The sequence below is a fragment of the Leuciscus leuciscus genome (assembly GCF_965113295.1).
Source record: "Leuciscus leuciscus genome assembly, chromosome: 12".
Taxonomy (NCBI): Eukaryota; Metazoa; Chordata; class Actinopteri; order Cypriniformes; family Leuciscidae; genus Leuciscus; species Leuciscus leuciscus.
The window spans coordinates 27,908,950-27,929,643 of record NC_138736.1 but is presented as its reverse complement, the minus strand read 5'-3'; the positions used below and the strand labels follow the sequence as shown (position 1 = coordinate 27,929,643).

At 38.9% G+C, this 20,694-nt stretch overlaps 1 long non-coding RNA gene across 1 annotated transcript; it reads right to left on the bottom strand.

The window, feature by feature from the left end:
* Positions 1–306: 306 nt before the first annotated feature.
* LOC309510810 lies at positions 307–12,587 on the bottom strand. Its single transcript, XR_014210441.1, has 3 exons — positions 11,975–12,587; positions 7,487–7,589; positions 307–451 (listed from the first exon to the last, which is right to left on the bottom strand). It is a non-coding gene; the product is annotated as an uncharacterized lncRNA (long non-coding RNA).
* Between the last annotated feature and the right edge of the window lie 8,107 nt (positions 12,588–20,694).

Below are 20,694 nucleotides of genomic sequence, written 5' to 3'. Positions count from 1 at the left end.
CGTTCTGTTTACTTCCATTAAAGAAGTCGTTCACCCAAAAATTACAAAATCCCATAAAAAAAATTCTGGGGAACACAAAAGATATTTAGCAAAATGTCTCCGTTTTTTTATCCATTCAATAAAAGCCATTGCAGTCCAAACAACAACATCTTTTGTGTTCCAAGAATTTAAAAAGTCACACGTTTGAACTGCGAGTAAATGATGACAAACATGGAAGTTTGGTGAACTCTGACTGGCTAATTCATATAACACAAAGAGACTGTATGTGAGCAATATAGGATCTCAACACCACAGACTGACCTCTTAAAACTTAAAAGCTGTTGGAGAGAGTGGTTATGTGTATTAGCTGCTGGCTCAAGGGGACCTGAGAAAGATTCTGGACCTCTGCAAGTCATGTCCCAATTTCCTTCTCACATCTCTCTTGTCTGCCTTCCTGTTTCTCCACATGTTTCTGTAAGAAAACAAATGAAACTGAAAAATGAAACCCTATACAGTTTGCAGGTATAGAGGTATACATAACGATCCTGGTTGTGAGTCTTGTGAGGACTTTTATGTTGAGATGTATTCTTAGTTCCCATTGTTTCAGTGCTTCCTTCCTGTGTTTGGTTCCTGTTTCCCTTGTTGTCTTGCCTGCCTTATTTGTCACCATAGTTACCCTCATTAGTTCTCATGACTTCTAATCACTGACACTTGTCCCTCATCAGTCCCTTGTTAACCTGTCTATTTAATCCTCAGTTGTTGTTTGTCGGTCGCTGATCATGTATGTGTGTTCCTGTTGTTGCTCTCCTGCCTTCTCTGTGTGGATTTATACTCTTGTTCTGGAATTATTCTGCATTTGTGTTTCTCTAATAAACTTGTGCTTGCATCTGGATTCTCGCTGTCTGCTTCATCCCTGCTCACACGTTACAAGTGTATGTGAAAATCAGTCTGAATACACAGTATTCATCAAACATTAGTTGAAAAATGACCTGAATGACCTACTGCATTCACTAAGGCGTGCAACCGATGGCCACTTTACTAGAGGCCATGGGAGTTAATGAAAAATAATAAAATGGCATAAAACTGAGACAAACTGTTCTTTTCAAGTCTAAATGTACTTGTTTAACATCTCAAGTAAATCATTTTTGAGTCAAAGGACCAAATGCAGTAAATACAGGATTCACACTACACACTTGCAGACCTAAAGAATTTATAATCATTAATTTATATGCAGATGCTTTCATCCAAAGTGACAAAATGACAAAAAGATCCCAAAAGATTCTAAAGAACACACTTCATTAACACTAATGAGGCAAATCCTTATTTGAAAAAAGGGCAATTACACTATCTCAGACACCACTACTGAGGAAGAACTGTTCCGTCATTTTGTGGTTAATTTTCGATTGGCAGTGATGGCTAACTGTGGCACCTATAGTATTCCGCAGGGAACTTGTCCCAAATAACATGGAATACATTATGCACTTTTCCTATGCACTATTTACTCAACCGTTCAGTATATGAATTTTAGATGGTTATTTTGACATACAGCATGTCTACACTGAAAAATAAATAAACAAATAAATTAATATATATATATACTTTATTCCTCAGTATTGTTGTCTTGTTATCCAGTAAAAATATCTAAACATTCTTAAATCAAGATACAATTATACTTGAGATGCAAAATTACATAAGATAACAAGTCTTGTTTTCTGACTTTATGCTTAAAACAAGAAAAAATGTCTGCCATTGTGGTAAGAAATTTGTTTTCCCTTTAAGTTTTTTTATTTTTTTATTGACACATTTTTAAGCATGAAATGTTAATGTTTTAAGCATAAAATCACTTCATTTTGATCAGTTTTTCAGAAAAATAAAAAAAATAAAAAAAATCATAAATTATTTTCCGCTCAAGTAAATGAACCTTGATTTAAGAATGTTTAGAAAATACTGAGAAAGAACATACATTTTTGCAGTGTAATAGCCCCTGCCCCCAAGGAAAGCTGCATGTGTCAAATGCATGAAGTGTCCAACATTTCACACTTTGTTTTTAATCGGTAAAACATCGTAAGTGCATCATCCAGATATCTCAAGTGCACTTCTTCTTGTTGGACTTTTCAGCATGATCACACTTCTCTCAATATTTATATTATAAAATGGCATAGATTAGTGCATAAGTATGCGAATTGGGACGCACCTTTTGATTACCAAAAGCAAACTGTAAGAGCAATTTGTTAGCAATATTCTCATTGCATATTCTAATAACCCCTGAATTTATTTTCTGAGCACGAGACGCCGGAGAGGTGTGCGTCTACAACCAAACGATTCATTTTTAGCCCTAAAAACTATTTATAAAATGAAGAGTCCTTTTAGCAAGCCTCTAGTGTATGCAGCACTACATTAGATTTGGCTTGTTTCATTCCCACTGCTTTACTGCCGGTCTCTGTGTAATGTAATGACCACTTTAGGCTCATTTTGGGATAGGGCTCTGTTCACATGGCTGCACAGAACGAGCTGGTGCAGCATCCCCCCTTCCCTTCCACCTGCTCTCCAGAGAGAAAAATCACACGCCGACAATCTCACACAACACTCGGCAGACAGAGCGCTGGAACATCAGAAGATGGACAAGATGCCATGCTGTACGTCTTTCTCCCTCTCTATCTCTCTCTCTCGTTACATGCTGTGCCCTGGTGCCGTTGGATGTCTGTCCATCACACAGATCAAAAAGCTGCTCCCCTGCCCCGCAGCTTCATGGGCAGACTGTTCAAATTAACCCTGTCACTGCTGGGGTTAACAACACAGGAATCTTCTCCCACCTTGGTTAAAATTCATGACACAAACTCATATTTCCAGCACTTTGGCTAATGCTAATTCCCAGCAATAGCAACTTGCTAACATGTTTAAGCAACAACGGTGTAACAGAACAACCTTTGCAACTCATCTACAGTCATGACATGTGGTCCACATAAGACATCATTTTCTGATTTTACTAAGCCCTTGGTACAGCCAGCTGTGGTAAATTTGGATTGTAAATCTTGATGGTTTGAATGATGCTTTGAATGATTTATAGACAGATCGGGATACCAATGAGGGCGAGGTCATGTGATCATCACCTGGTCTGAGTTCTCCTGCAGCATCTTTGCTCTGCATAAGACAATTATGATTAGAGAGAGTTCAAATGCAGCTGCCTTGCCTAGCTAAAAAAAAGAAAAGAAAAAAAGACTGTCTTACAGAAACCGGATGCAGACAGGTTTCTGAGGCACATAACATCATGTCTAATGAACTACAATTTAAGTGAATTTTAGACAAAACCAAGCAAATGTTTAATGACTCAATGTTTCTTTTCAGCAAAAATACTAAACTTAATTTAAAAGATAAGAAAAAGCCAGTGAGATTTTTTTTTATTAACTTAAAAATTTTACTTTTTTTAATCAGCAAGGATGCATTGAATTGATCAAAAGTGACACATTAAACAAAAGTGACAGCAATTTTTATAAAATGTATTTAAATCTATTAATACACAGTATAACTAATCAATTAATATATGTACATACATTATTTTATTATTTATATGCTGCTCCTTTGAACTTTCTATCCATCAAAGAATTCTGAGAAAAAATGGATCATGCTTTCTACAAAAATATTAAGCAACATTAATGTTTCTTGAGCTGCAAAACAACATATTAGAATGATTTCTGGAGGATTGTGTGACACTGAAGACTTTGCCTTCACATGAATAAATCACATTCTAAAATACATTAAACAGAAACAGTTCTTTTAAATTAAAACATTTCACAATATTACTGTTTTACTGCATTTTTTATCAAATAAATGCAGCCCTGGTGAGCATCAGAGACTTCTTTCAAAGTCTTTTAAAGTCTTACCGACCCCAAACTTTTGAATATAAAATATTAATAAAATAGTTTTTATATTATAATATTTCACAATATTGCCATTTCTCCAACTTAGCCACTGAATTATCCTCTAAACATGATATTCATTCAGTGTGGCAATTTCATGTACCATACTTTTTTTTTAAATGAATTTATTGCTATTTATTTCTGTGTGGGAGAGTTTTGCAGTTTACTTGAGAGAGTTTTACAGTTCTTTGAGGGGCAAAATTAAAAATGTGCTACACACATTTAAAATACATTGCAAAACTTGCTCAAACAGAAACACGTGTAGCATACAATTCAGAAATTCATTGACATCTGTAGGAACAAAACACTCCTCTAAACTCCCTGCGCCTCGGTACGTCTGTAACACTCACTCTGGGTGGCACATGGCTCTTCTGACATGTTTGATTTGCTGCCTTCCAACACAGCAGTGTGTGTATAAATAACAAAAGTGACTCTCCCGGCAGTGCTGTATGGGGAGGAAGGTGAGGATTGCCAGTCCTCGGCTCATCTCCCAACTGTCTCACCACTGGCAGCTCTGATCACAGAGTGATGACAGCCTATGATTGTCAAAATACGTGTCACTGACTGGCAGCCCCAGCTTTGGCATGTGCTGAAGCTCAATTTTCCCTTTCTTTTTTTATTTTGTCATCTCCCTTTCTGCTTTCTCCACAATCCATGGGTTTGGTTAACACCAGCCGGATGTGGAAGAAGAAACATACGCAGGTGGGAATTAACTCAGTGTGTGTGTGTGGAAGAAGTCGCACTCAGTGTCACATGTTCTGGTTGGTGTGTGTGTGTGTACGTGTGTGAGGTGACAGGGAACAGCATTGGGACGTGTCAGCCCCGGAGTAGAGACCGTGGTGTCTGAGACAGCTTTCAGATAGAGCTAGATCTACCTCTCCAAACTCCAGAGAGCGACGAGAGTGCATGATTGACAACTTGCCTTGTGGTTGTTGTTTTTCAAAGAGTGTCAATAGAAACAGTAGCAGACCACAAAGAGGTGCTATGAAAGAGGCCTCAAAAATGAACATTCTGTCATCATTTAAGGCCCGGTCACACCAAGAACGATAATTAATAACTATATTAGCAACCACGCCAATGCACGATAACGTTCTGTTTATTATAAGCACGTGCTGCAGTTCTGTAATGATCTGCTTTAAAGGCCCACTGAAGTGCCTTGGAACGCACAGCTTTGTATGATGCGTTGACGTCATTTCCACGGAAGCAGGAACATATTGAATGGCTCCTCCCCCTTTTCAAATAGCCAATAGCGTTTAGTTTACCTCACAGACTGCAAGTCGTACCTGACACCATGGAAGCGAATCCAAGCGCTGATGATACGTTGGATTTAACAGTAGAGGTGTGAATAAATTCTAGCCATTTCATTCTTAACCAATGTACAGTTGGAAAACGGATTAAAACTCGAGCGTTTGAGCAACCGAACACACATCTCCAACCCATATTGCTCCGTGACGTGTCAACGGTCGCTTTGGCCGGGTAGTAATTATAGCATAGGGAGCGGGAAGCTTTAGATTCAAGAGAGCATTTGATTGGACAGAAGATGTGATGAGAAGCTGAAGTCTGCGGTGATGTCATAAAAATCCGTGATCCATTTTAGCGGAAGTGAGAGACATTCATCGTCTTGAAAAATAATCACTTTAAAAGCGATTCCAACGATACTGTTCCTCTGTGCCATTGTCATTATAGTTGTGGTGTGGACTCAATTTAGAATGTTTATTTATATCTATATCTTATCTTTATCGTTACAGTTATTGTCCTTTTTGAAAAATGAACATGGACTGAGGTTTCAAACATCTTCAAAAAGGTCACAAAAACACCATCCGCTTGCTAAGCCGTGACGTATCTAAAACTGCTTTCAAGTAAGAATACTATTTCAACAGCCAGTTTTGAGGGCTATTCGTTAATAGCGAAGCTTTTAAAAACTCATGGTGTACACTACAAAGTCTGCGCTCATGGTGTCACAATATTTTAACGATTCATAAACTGTGAATCACTGTCTGGCCAACTAAGATTTCACTATGGAGATAAGGGTTAGAATATAATAAATAGCACCGTCAGTATGACTCATGCGATCGATATAAAAGTGATCAATATGACTCGTGTATTGTATTCCAACCAAGTCTTCTGAAGCCATACAGATGCTTTGTTTGATGAAATTTATTATAACCTGAAAATCTTGACGTCCACACTGGCTCTCAAATGAGTCTTTCCAATAAATCAGTTGACTGAGTTCACAAAAAAACTGTCTGAATGATTTGTTAATGAATCGAGTACAACTCACTGACTCAAAAGATTTACTGTAGTAAATGCCTACTGCCTACAGACTTACTGTAACTTTGACTTTAAATTTGATTCACACACAAAACTATGATTTGGCTTGATGCAATTAGATAAAAATAGCACTTTTTGGGTTCCACAGAAAGTCATACAGGTTTGGAACGACATGAGGGTGAATAAATGATGACAGAATTATCATATTTGGGTGAATTGTTCCTTTAAAGATGACATACTAGCTAACTCTGCTGATGTGCCTGAATAATTATTTATATGCATTGCTCCTCATTTTTCTACACACAATAAGCTTCAACAATTATTATTTTGAGTTACAATGAATTAGGAATCGTTATGTGCTTCACAGTAGGTGCAAACCCTCAGGAGACCACATGCTGAAAAAATCAAAGATAAGACACGTCTTGTAATCGGCCGCCATAGCGTGTTGCAGCTGATACGTCTGTCCCATGAGAATCTCACGAGGGAGATACATTTGATAGGTTGCGTGATAAAAAAACAAACCAAAACAACGCTACTTCCCAAGGTTTGTGTCAAGTCCCACTGACTCGTGTAGCTTGGCAAGGCATGCTTTTAGCGGAGATGATTAGGAAGTTTGAAGTGACAGCCACCCGATCTATCTGCTCTTCAACTTTCCTATTTATATAGCCATTCATATTCATGAAGGATGAAGCGCCAGTGCATTTAACGTTATTGCAAAGATGAACTTCACCCTGGCTGGCAGCTGACGGGGAGAGATTACTCTGGCCGACTGACAGTCAAGTGGCAGGCTAGCGTGCTAAATCAGAGTACGGACAGCGTCCATGAAAGCGAGGCTCATCTACAGACTTGTAAAAACGCCTCTTCACTTCACTTTGGGCATTAAGTGGATTGTTTGCCAGATAATACATCTCATACAGAAGTATACACCCGAGCAGGCCTGTTAAAGCAGCGGAGAGAGACGCGCAGGCCCGATACACCTTTAATGGGCTTTGCTGCTTGACGTGCACGGTGTACTGCGGTAAAACTTGCGATGATGGTAATGTTCTTACGTGTGTTAAGCTTGAGTGTGTGTGAGAAATGTACTCTTCACAAGCAAGAAGGCAGTTAACCTTTAAACAGATGGATAATTCCAAACAGCACTGTAAAATTAATAGACTCTAAACATTGCCGCTCAAAGCAGCCAGCCATGTCATCCAGAGCATTCATACATCATTCCAAGCAAGCATCTGTCTGTGACAGTTATGGGACGTGTGCTTTTGAGGAATAAAAATTGCTAACGGTGAAAATGTTTATGAATCTCAAGTACATGTCGGGCATACCTGAGTGTGAATAAGGCCATCATGGCACTGAGCGATGCTCCGTTCATGAAGGCCTAATGGGGAACGCCAGGAAGAACTCTCAAAGCACAGCACATGGATGACTCTGTGGAGGGGGAAGAGGGCGATTCCTTAGCCAGAAATTAAAAAAAGGTTCATATGCATACAAAAATACACTTATGTCACGTTGCATTAGATACACATATCAAAACAAGTGGCATCAGCAATCAAGGTTTGCAATTCACTAGAAAGAACCAGCTCATAAGCCTCTTTCGCTCAGGAATCACACTTCATTGGTCGCTCAATGTTTGTGATTCACTAAAAAGAACAGGTATGTGTCATGTATCGGACTTCGTTTATGCACTTCACGTTTTTGCTTCACAAAAGCCTACTCGCATATGGGAATATGACTTCATTAAAAAAAGCTTCTTTTTATGAACTGTTTTGATTTAACCCTCTAAAGCACAGCGTTGCCCTAAGGCATCGGAAAGTTTTCTTAAGCCTTGTGTTCAGTAAATGTTTCTTTAAATGATTGCAACCAATTACAATGGTCAAAAAAGTATCAAAGAACAGTCCACTATCAAGGACCATTTGAAAGCAGGACTTTCTTTTCTAAAACATGGTCACAGGAGCAGATGGTGTGAGAAGAAGGTAAGATTATTTGCTTTAGTAATCTTATTTAAAATTACATGAAATGTACAGTACATAAAAATAGGTGTGAGTAAGAAGGTGTAGAGATGCCTTTTGTCAGGTTTTATAAAGTTTTTTTTTTATTATTATTATTATGCATGTTCCAAGGAATTGTGCAATAAGGTGTACTTTCCAAGGATGTCTGCTAACAATGTGACAAACATTATCACATACTATCACATGTATTAGTGCACAATATAAGCTCTACATATAGCTAAATAAGATTTGTAATTTTGTATTGCTCTCTAAGCATTATCTTATGATATGTGAATTAATAATTTTCTCTATGATTCTTTACCATTGTTGCGCAACGTTGCCTTAGAACGAAAATATTTTTTTGGGTGGGGTCAAAATTTTTTTCCCAAATGAAAATAAGTGGAATACTTTTTTATCATGTACTATCAAAATGTGTGGAGTAGGGTTGAATGTGCTATAATTCTTTAAAATAAATGCCACTTGGTTTAATATTTACTGATGCTTCTTTGTGTTTTTAACGAGAGAAAATACTCTCAGCCATGGTCCAAAATTTTGTGCAAATCCTTCCCTTAAAGCTGTTATCGCAGCAAAGAGAAATTGATTCCCATGATTTTAAAATGAAACGTTCAACAAGCACACACGGGTGTAGTCTTCGATTGTCCACATTCTTTTGCCCATATAATGGAGTTCAAATTAATAGGATACTGAAAAACATAGCTGGCGACATTGAACATCCACGGAGGAGAATTATCTTAGGCACCATAAACCTTTATGACTATACCGAGCTGATGTGAGCTGCCTAAAGCATCACTTCTATCCCAGCTTGTCCAAGTAAATTCCACTCAGCACCACTAGCGTGACATTAGCCCATTCCCTGTGAAGCTAACTACCGTTTAACAGATGGACTCCATACACTGCGTCAAACACAACCCCGGGCCAATTTAGTAAGTTAAAGTAATCAATGAGCTCCGTTGGCCCAATATGCAGGATTTCCCCATCGGTTCGGCCTTGTCAACCCCACTGCGGTCAGAGCAGGACCCCCAGCTGCCCCAATAAGCCCCTCGGCCTGCCTAATCTTGTTATTACAGCTAAGATAAGGATTAACGCCTCTGCAGGGGAGGCAGCCGCCAATATGACCTCTGATATGCATAATGCATGGATGGACTGATGGATGAGGCCTGTGAAATACCTACAGAGCAGTACAGCTGCATATATTAGCACTGAGCTGGAAAACAGGAATAGTATCTTTGACCTTTGATCGATTGTGCATAGATGCAACTTGAAAGGTAATGTACTGTTCGTAAAAGCAGGACTCTGGTTTCTTGCGAAGACATGACTCAAGTACAATTGAGTTTGATTGTCGGTAATAGAATTATGGATCACTCATGATGGGTCCCAATCGTGCACCGGAGTGGTTGCTTTTCTGTCTCAATTCTCACTGAGCTTCCACCAGGGGGTCAAGGTTTTGTTGGTTAGCTTCGCTCTGTTAGCCTCTTCTGGTAGATATCGTAACTAAACCTCCCTTATGAAAAATAAGTTTATTCAAGTGTGCTATTATTAGTATTCTTCTTTTAAACTAAAAATAAGATGTTCACTTAAAGAAAACTCACAAGTATACTTGCAGTATAAAACAAGTAGTTTACTGAGTGTATACTTTAAAAAAAAGTCCTATAAGTATTTGACTAGTAAACTATCAGTATACCTTTAAGTTCACATGTAGTTTAGTTGCAGTACAAACGAAAAACTTAGTTTGAAACTAGTTGTGTACTCAGTTTACTACTGTTATATTTAAAGTATACTTAAAAGTTTACTTTTACACACTAAAAAGTGGACCAAGTTAGTCCCAAGTAGTATTAAAACAGTGCACTTAGAAGTATACTACTAGTACATAGATATTAGTATACTTACTACATAAAGTATACTTAAAAATACACTTGAATTTTACTTAAGTATAATGAATAAAATGAACTTTCCAGTCAGTAAACTTATGAATGAAGAATGAAGGATACTTATTTTTCGTAAGCGCTGTCAGCAAAAAAACATCTTTCCCCATTGATGGCCATTCATAATTTCACATGTATTCTGATGAAAAATGTTGTACAACCTGTCACTCACATGAGATCACAGCAATAGCAAACCACAACGATTTAATCAATTCTCGATTAACAAAATCATGTCCCTCCGTAATTTTTTTCTACACCTACTTTTAATTAAAATATACACCAAATATAGTATAAAATGTTGCTGTTCTAAAAGTGCTGATGTTTGGTCCAACAGTGTTGATATAATGGTGGGTATTTTACAGTGACTCATTCTGCATTTTACACTAGTAGGTTAGCCTGGCTAACATCAGACCTCTTCTCATTGAGACGTGGTCTGGGAACCACATGTTCATTTTCTCGTATTTGAGGCGTGGTTTACGAATGCCCAGAGCCGTTTATTGGGCGCTACGGATGTCTATCAAATGCGCCTGTACGTAGCTCATAGCCAATCGTTTCAATTATACCAATTATGACGTGTGTAGAGCGACAAAAATTCGACGAGGAAGAAGACGAAATACTCTTGCGTTCTAAACTACTTATAACACTATCTAAGGCTGCATCGAAAGGTAACTTCGCGTCTGCTGCCATGTTGGATCCATATATATAAACAAACTGCTTCGGTGTGTCGCATAGACGTCGTCATCGTCTTGCTGCTCCCTCCCCGTTCTGTGATTGGTTCCCTTTTTGAGGGGAAAATCTGGTCCATGGTGTCCAGGCTGCCTAGTAGCGTGAATAAAATCGCGCTGCGCGCAAGGCAGCATGGGGAAACCCAGACTACCAGTAGGTGGCAACAAGTGACATTTTCTATGAGTCATCAGATATTCATTCCATTCATTCAAAACATTGAGTCATTAAAAAAACAAAACAAGTGAGAGTCAGTAAATCACTAATTTATGCAGTTCCGAATTCAGCAACTGATCTTCCAGGAATTAAACAATTGGCTGTTTTTATGAGTGAGACATTGAGTCATTCATTCAGTTAATTCTGATTTTTTATTTTTTTATTCTTCACTATTTAGTTGGCAGAGAAAAATAGCCCAAGTAACTACAAACTTTCCACGGAACCCTGAGAACTCTCTTCCGGCCCTTGTTTGAAAAACCCTCATATCATTAATGTTTTACCAGTGTTCCATTTATTTTCAGAGAGCTCATAACAGTGTGAAATAGACGTTTGTTTTTTTGGAGAGCCTTTAATGTCATAACTCAGGATAGCTGCTAGAGAAGCACTTGGAACTGTGCGTATTCTTTTGTGGTGGCATCAGCCAATCAACACTGTCATGATGTCATTTTTTTTAGCTCAGGTGACAACAACCTGGCAGCAGAACTGAGCAAAAGATGGATGACTTCAAATCGCTTACCGAGCAAGCGCTGTAAAGATGATTGGGAATGCTAATGGTTAGCTTTTTATTAACATGGCATTATAGGCTTTCATGGTTCCCATTAACCCCAACTTTAGGATTTCTCATAGAGTGGCATTTAAAAAAGTAGCATATTTGAAAACAATGTCAGTTTATAAAAAATAAGGGAAGAAAGAAAAGAATCAGCTGTGGTTGACATTCGAAACTCTGACTTGTCAGATTGTGAACTATGTTCAAGCCGTGTTAGAAGAAGCAGCGCACAGGTTTTTATCCAGAAGGAGAAGCAAAAATAAGGAAGACCACTACAGCTCTCTGGATACATTTCTTCCCTGTCTCTCCTTGCCTACCCCCCCCCCCCCCACACCCCAGTGTCCCCTGTTCTCCGTGGACCACTGACAGCATGCCTGCACAGAAATGCGGCGTTACCTTCAAATTATGCAGGAGCGACTCGTGCTCGTCCGTGGGTTGGCTGCACGCCGCTCGACATGTGTCAGAGCCGCCACGTCTCCGCTGAGCTAATGATGCTACACCGGACAGCCCACTGTCCTTCTGAGCGTGCATGTGTGTGAACCCAGACGTGACATCGTCAGTAGAGACCCTCCATCTGATTAAAACAAAACAAAACCAAACCAAACCAGAAAAAGCAGGTAGGGAAAAAAACACAGCACAGACGCGTGTCAGGTTAAGCTGGCGATGGGGTGGACATGCTCGCGTTGTTTGTAAAGGTGGGAAGGTGGATGGTGTGGAACACAGTTTTGAGTGTCTGACTTGCAAGGGTGGGGGACACTACTGGACATCTTTTAAGGCAGGACATGTGTAAACTTTTCTGGATTTTGTCAAAAAAAAAAAGAAAAAAGAAGAAGACTGGACTGTATACAGGACTTTTTTTTAAGTCACCATGAAATCAAAATTGACAATTCTTCTTATTTTTTAATGGAATATCGCAGTACTTAAAAATTATTTATCCGTGCACATCATTATTATTAATTTTTTTTTTTTTATGTGCCTTCATCATAAGCCAGCACCTGCATTTTTGATCATTTTCACAAAATTCTCATGACCCCAGACTCTTTTGTTGTATGAATCTCTGAACAAACAATACATCAAAAGAGAGCATCTGCTTTTAAACAAAACAAACAAAAACATTTATTCTAGTTCATGCAGTAGTATTTCATCAACACTTGAATGTAGGTAAGTAGGTAAAAGTAAGGTAAGGTAAAAAGTCTATATTTTGAACAAAAAGCTGAGAAAATCGTGTTTGTGTCAAAGGATACGTCTGGATCGGATTCAGATAATCAAAACCTAGATGGAGTAGAACGTTTTACAGTCCTACAATACCTCTCCCTGGGTTTGACATTTCATTCGGTAACGTTGAATTTTGATGATCAGGAAAGCTTTCATGAGCGTAAGCAATGCTGCCATAGTGCCATCACTCGATTCTGCTTCTTCTTCGCCTGTGTTTTGAACCAGAAATGCTGTACTCTTTCAGAAGATGCGTAATAGCGCCCCGCTACGGTATAATAGGGAAAACATGGATTAGTGGAAAATTCCCGGGGAAGCGTTGTGTCATAAACATGGTCATAAATGACAGAAAATTCCGTCAATGGCAGGACAACCTGTCACTCACATGAGTTCTGGAACGGTCAAAGCCGGTGAGTCCGTTAACATTCGAGAGCAAGTTGATGCGTCTTGCAACCTTAGTTACATGCATTTATGAATATACAGGATTTCTGTGCAATAGACTTCCACATATTTTTTTGCTATATAAAATACAACAAGAAAAAGGTGTTAGAGATAAAACAACATTTAAACATTACCATAGTTTTAAAACATATAATATTGAGTTTATACATATAAAAACACAAACCAACACATTCTCACCTGTGAAGTTATCCCATTTCTTCAGGAATTAAAATCTGTGTGTGTGTGTGTGTGTGTGTGTGTGTGTGTGAAGCATAGACTGTAAAAAAAAGATGGACGACGCCCCTTCGCTCTCTTCCATTGATGAGAACTGAAGCCACCAGCGTCCATAGACAGTGCCAGCGTCCCGATATGGCGCTGACATATTGGAACTTGAGTCTGCGCAGTAGCGATCTCGGGACCAGACCTGCGCAGTAGTGAGCAGGAAGTAAAGCCGCGAAATCAGCGCTCCTGCACACTTTTTTAAAAATTGATTGCAGTACAAGAGGCTTGTTAAAATAAAGTAAATACAATCTCCTCAGTCCTCCGAAGATCCCGAAAAAAATGTCCGTTGGTGCTTCAGTGACTACTTCGCTCAGAGAACCTGTCAATCACAGCTGTCAATCATGACGTTACACCACCGCATCACGTAACTAACTAAAAAAAAAAAACTTATTTTTGAAACAGACACTTGAACTTACATCAGCATGATAAAAACGACAGCAAATGAAAGAAACCACCTTTGGAAAAAAAGATATTTGAAGTGTAATTTAATTGTTTAGTTGGTCTCACGTCCCGTTGAATAACACGGGGAGGCGGGACTTATGACCTATACTAGGACCAGTCACCGGGGGGCGATCGAGACGTTTTGGCTTCACTTTTCAGGGCTTGTGCGGCACGCTTGGTGTGAAGCCACTAGCCACAGTTGGTTACAGGTTACAATTTTCACACATTCTGCTTTGGCCAAAGTAGCTAACAGCTGAAGTTGGACAATAGCCTAACTAACTAAAAGTAACCACTACTACCATTTAAATGTCAAAGCTTTTCCAGCTACAAGCAATTTTTTCTAACAATTAGCTTAGAAATGAGACGTAACTCTAGATGTCAACCTATATTCATGATTCCTTTCATTCTATTGAATTGGTTTGTTTAAACCAAAATGTCTGTTTAGAGAAAGACAAATAGACCACTACCATTTAAAAGTTTGGGGCCGGAAAAAATACAGTAAAAATACAGTAACATTTTTTAATTTAAATAAACTTTTTTCTATTTTTAATATATTTTAAAATGTCATTTTATCCTGTGATGGTAAAGCTGAATTTTCAGCAGCCATTACGCCTGTCTAATAAGCTGATTTTGTGCAGTTGGAAAGTACCTTCGCACATTGAAAACGTAGTAGATATATTTGTTGTGCAGTTAATTTTACTAAATCAAAGGTGCAAACATGACAAGTCATTTCAGAAATAGTAGTACCCATCTGTCATTTGTCTTTCATTTGTTGTTGATGAATACCGTGTAGTAAAGTAAAAAGAAGAAACACTTTACACTTTCTGTACCTGTACAGTGCAAAGATAAACAAATGCGTTCAGCCAGTCTAAAGCCTTTGAGAGGAAACTCAGCTGAATCTCAAAAAACAATCACAGAAATGCAACAACAAAGTCAGTTACTTTCTCTCAGCTGCTCGGGCCGTCAGGGAGTAAGAATACACATTTTTCACCAACGAATAATGGCACGGAAGCATATTTGTGCTCATTAATTCACACAGATCTTTCTCGTTCCCTGCCTTCTTTTTCTCACTCACTCGCTGACTTTTCCCTACATCAATTTAATCTGAAATTGCATACAAATCCCACCGCAACATTTGCAGAAGCTTGTGTCTCACAAAGCAGTCTAGCAAAGATTCAAAATTCAATCATTCACTGTTGAGTGAATGGCAAAAAATCACTTCCAGCTGCATATAGACATCTTAGTAGTAGGTAATACATTTTCAAAACTTTTAAATATAAACTCTACAACAGAATGAAAACATTCTTCATGAGGGCTTTTCACACATGAGATAATTAATCCTGGGTCATTCTAAACCCTGGGTAAACTGAATCCTGGGTTATCTTGCTGCACGTTTCACACTGCTCATAATTTACCTGGGGTTAACAATTAATCCTAAGTATTCATAAACTGACATTTAACATGGTACATTTCTAAACCCTGGATTAACATTCTTATTTGCATATTTGCCGTGCCACTGATTGGATGAACGCAGAATGAGACCTGTTTACGTAAAAGCTCTAGCATTGCACATCCTCGTATTGCCGACTGAACTATCGCGTTTATACTGAATGGATACTTCGGACTATAAATGTAAGAATGAAACGGTCTCTTCTTCACTCAAATTGTGTGTTTTCTGTCATCATTTGCCATTTTTCCTTTCAAACGCTGAATTTACTGTTTATATACTATGTTTATCATATGTGCTGTGTTTCTGTGACTGTCCAAAGCATGTGAATACGAGGCACGCTATTGGTAGTCCAAAGCTAAGCATCTAGCTTTAACATTCTAACACTGCATCATTGCATACTGTACAAATTTGGGACCGCAATACGGGGTTAACACTGCAAAAGCGGGGCCAACATAACCCCAGGTAAAAAGCAGTGCTAACCCCGCTTCTAAATTACAAGTGTGAAATGTTCCTTTACCCGGTGTTAAAAGCGGTGTGTAAAGCCTAACAATCACTATGATGAATCCAATTTAAAGGTAGGGTAGGCAATTTTGGAGTGGCTAGCAATAATTTCGGAGTGGCTCCAAAGAAAGCCTCCTCCAAAACACATGAACGCGCACAGCAGAGTCTGCAAAGTGTCACAAGACGAGAGACGACGTAAAACTACTTCATGTCTCAAAACACATAACATTACAATAATAATGAACGTAAACAACTTACAGAGCTCTTACTTGTACCACTGCTGGACTGCTGCAGATTCACTTCAGTGTTGATACTGTTGACATAGAAATGCATAAATCCAAGTCTGAGGACGTGAACAGCTCCGGGTAGAACGTCACAGGTTGCCATCTTGTAATTGCGGTTAGGAAATGGTGTGAACACAGCATAAGCTCGTTGTTTTGGTTCAGGAGGAACTGTAAAAGATGACTGCTGTTTGTTTACGGCAACACGCTGATGACGTGTGATGTCTGCGCAAGCAGGGTGCACGGAGGCATGGAAATACCTATGTTGACAGACAGGCAAGTAGGACATACTTTCATTGCATTTGGACCGAATGCAATGATTGGACGAACTTGTTTGATCCTGAAACTTCCACAGAAGATAATGCACACATGTTTTAATATTTAGACCACTTCTATTATTGATTGCTATCAGGATGTGAAGAGAATTTCAACCAGTATAACAAAAAGTGTTTAACAAAACAAATTGCCTACCCTACCTTTAAGGTCTTAATTATGGTATTTTCCCTATTATTTTTCAATATTCCCAATATGAGAGAAAAACATGACAAACTCCATTACATACTGTAGAATGGGTCATTATAAAATATTTTAAAGGGGTGGTATAATGCATTCCTGAAACTGGGCGTTGTTACACCTACATCCTTATGCATCGCTTTCTGCCAGGATATTTACGGGCTTTTCCCAAATCACTGAAGTGACCTCAACGTCCGGGTTAGCGGTAGCATAAGCCGTCAGGCAAGTGTTATTTAAATAAACTCCTGATGTACTTACAAACTTTCCAATGCCTCGTTTTATGAGTACAGAACCTATTTGCACTACTGTAGAAGTTGGGTACCATTCTGGGCATTATTAGTGGGGTAATTTACGAGATACAACCTTGGATCCATTAGCTCCTACACTAAGCCATTCGGCTGATATCTCTAAACAAGCTCTAACTTTAATAATGTTCGACCAAGGGGAAAAAAAACTGTTTTTCGAGCCAAAATTTTGGCTCGAGGTCATGGTCCAAAGAACCCTAGGTTGAAATTACTCCGAACCATCCCTTTAAATGAAAATCTTTCACACAAACATTAAACCATGTAACAGCAATGAGATATTCAAATGAACTATTTAAAGGGGAACTGAAACGAAATAGGAAGTAAAGGTGATATAACAGATGTGTTATCATTGTTATTTGTGGTAGGACACTTAAAACTGCTGAAGTAGTTACAAGGGGGGAAAACAGTGATGTTAGTTTGTTGTTTTGTTACTAGGACGCAGCCATCTTGAGCTTCAACGGTCCGTGACGTCACTGGCATGGTAGGCTACCTTGACAGCTCAAGCAAAATGGCATATCAAGAGCATAACAGATCGAGAGGGGGGTCTTATTGCATTGTAAAAATAAAAAAATAAAAAAATTGTGATCTGTCCAACAAGCGAATATAACACCTCCAATGCCATCAAGGACTGAATAACCTGTTTGCAAAATTACTGTGCCATAAATGTGACCACAGCGGGTCCCGTAAACAAGTTCCACTCACCCCTTTGTTATCGTGATGTTCACCTTCATCGTAGATCACCTTGCTAAATGAATCCGACATCGAGGATGCTATCCAATATAAGCGATATCAGTGCAAGATATGTTACTGTGATTTCAGCCGCTTTCAAACTGTGTATGAGAGACGTGGTGGCGCGCCTTGCCAGTTTAAATTTGACTAGCGCACACACCTAAATGCACAGCCAGCCAGCTGTCACAGCGCGTGCACTAAACTAAATTCTCTTTATTGTCTTATTGCATTTAAAGTGTCAAAAACACAAGGTTCTATGTGTATCAGTATATTCTAGATCCCTGCATTACTGTAGTTCTTAAAGTGACAGCAGTCTATATAAGAATCAGTATACGTTTCATTCATACATGAAGAATATGCAGTTTTATTATTTCATTTGATGATTCAATTTCTTACTTAAATGCTGTTTTTAGTGTTAACTTGTACAGTTAAAAAAAGGTGTACAGTCAAAATCAGTCAGTTCAGTCAGAGTAGCAGTAAAGTAGCCTGTCATAATGTTATAGCCTACAGTGGTACCATGCCAGTGACGTCATCGAACACGGCTGCGCTCTGATAACAACAAATGTATATTTCAGTATTGGGAAAAACTTCATATATGTTTTGTTTTTAATATTCTTTTTGAATTAATTTGTTTACGATTTTAATAACCAACATGTTATCGAATTATATTTTGTTCGTTTAAGTTCCCCTTTAAAAATCTGCTTAAAATCAATCAAATTACCAACTTTTTCAACAATAAAGGTGTAGGAAAACAGAATTTGAACAGTATTTTCTTACTCGGAACATTGAGAAATAATTGAAAAACAAAAACACACATAGAAGTATATGCATTTATCCTATGTAAAAGTAATAAAAGTGATGAAGGGGACAAGGGCCACTTGACAAATGTGGAAAAAAAAGCTAAATTATTTTATACTGTTTTTACGTAGAACTATTTAACCCAGACTATGGCTGTATTTACAATTCCGATGTTTTCCTCCCATCTGGCACAGATCAGATATGACCAGTGGTGTAAAGTATTGGAGTAAATGTAATTCATTACTGTACTTAAGTATCTTTTTGGCTACTTTGTAGTTTTACTGAGTATCAAATATATTGGCAACTTTTACTCTCTACTTGACTACATTTTTGAAGAAGTAAATGTACTTTTTACTCCAATACATTTGTGATGAGCAATGCAATTACACATTACATTTAGCATGGCACTTAACTTTTTCTGCAGTAGTTTGTTTCTGCTATAAAGAAGCAATATAGCCATCTAAGGGCATTGAAGGTACTATATCTTGTGCATTTTGCCTTTATTCACCCAAACTTGTCAACAAGGCTACTTTACGTGAGTGCATTACCAGGTAGTTGCTGAATCGCAGGTGTTTGATTTAGGAGATGAGGCCGAAACCAACACATCCAGTGCAAGTAGACTTTGACTAGTTCATTTTACTTAACATTATTTTATTTATCCACTATATTGATGAGACCTTTTTGAAGGATATTGGTTTACTTATGGCCTTTTTGTGCACTTGAACTTAACTGAGACTTGAGAGTTTGTAGACATTTAAGAGGCTGTTGTGTTAACCTTTATTTGTAATTTAATATATTAATATTTAGGTGTTCAGTTTTATTTTGATTTTAGAAAATAAACATGATTTCTCATATTACAAATCAATTGTTTCTTATTTTCACTGGCATGTCTTTCAGGTGTCCTAGGTCTTCCCCGGGGTCTCCTCCCGGTGGGACGTGCATCAAGGAGGCATCCAGAACAGATGCCCGAGCCACCTCAGCTGACCCCTCTCGATGTGGAGGAGCAGCGGCTGTACTCTGAGCTCCTCCCGAGTGACCGAGCTCCTCACCCTATCTCTAAGGGAGTGCCCAGCTACTCTGCAGAGAAAGCTCATTTCGGCCGCTTGTATCCGGGATCTTGTCCTTTCGGTCATGACCCACAGCTCATGACCATAGGTGAGAGTAGGAACGTAGATCGACCGGTAAATCGAGAGCTTCACCTTGCAGCTCAGCTCTTTCTTCACCACGACAGACCGGTACATCGACCGCATTACTGCAGAAGCTGCACTGATCCGTCTGTCGATCTCCCGCTCCATCCTTCCCTCACTCGTGAACAAGACCCCAAGATACTTGAACTCCTCCACTTGAGGCAGGAACTCTCCACCAACCTGAAACGAGCAAGCCACCCTTTTCCGACTGAGAACCTTGGCCTCGGACTTGGAGGTGCTGATTCTCATTCCAGCCGATTCACACTCGGTTGCAAACCGTCCCAGTGCACGCTGAAGGTCCTGGTCTGATGAGGCCAACATGACAACATCATCCGCAAAAAGCAGAGACAAAATCGTGTGGTCCCCAAACCGGACACCCTCCGGCCCCTGGCTGCGCCTAGAACTTCTGTCCATAAAAATCATGAACAGAACCGGTGACAAAGGGCAAAATACTTAAGTACTGTTAAAATCAGATACCAAGAATTTTACTTAGGTCGTATTGGAATTGGTGACTTGTAAAGGAGTCATTTTTGCTGTAAGGTAACTGTACTTTTACTCAAGTATGGTTTTCAGGTACTCTTTACACCTCTGGATATGACCCACGAACGTGTAAGCAGGAAAAAAGCACATGGATTCCGATATTCTCAGATCTGTTTCAGGCCTCATTCATATGTGGAAATAAATCTGATATGAATCGGATACATGCATTTGTATCTGCCACGTAAGATCGGACAGATCGGATATTCCCCTGTCAATCTGAGTCGTATGTGATTGAAAAAGAGATAGTGGCAAATGACATGACTTTTTTAAACGGCCCAATGGAGGACGAAGGCTCAACCCAATGTTGTGCTGACCTTTAAAGATGGTGTGGAAAGCTGGTCGGTGTCCATTGCAAATAGTGCCGTTTTTACTTCCTTTTCGGCCTAAGCTTATCGGGTCAGTATGTCTACCTTTGTTTGTTTTGCTATGCTTGTAG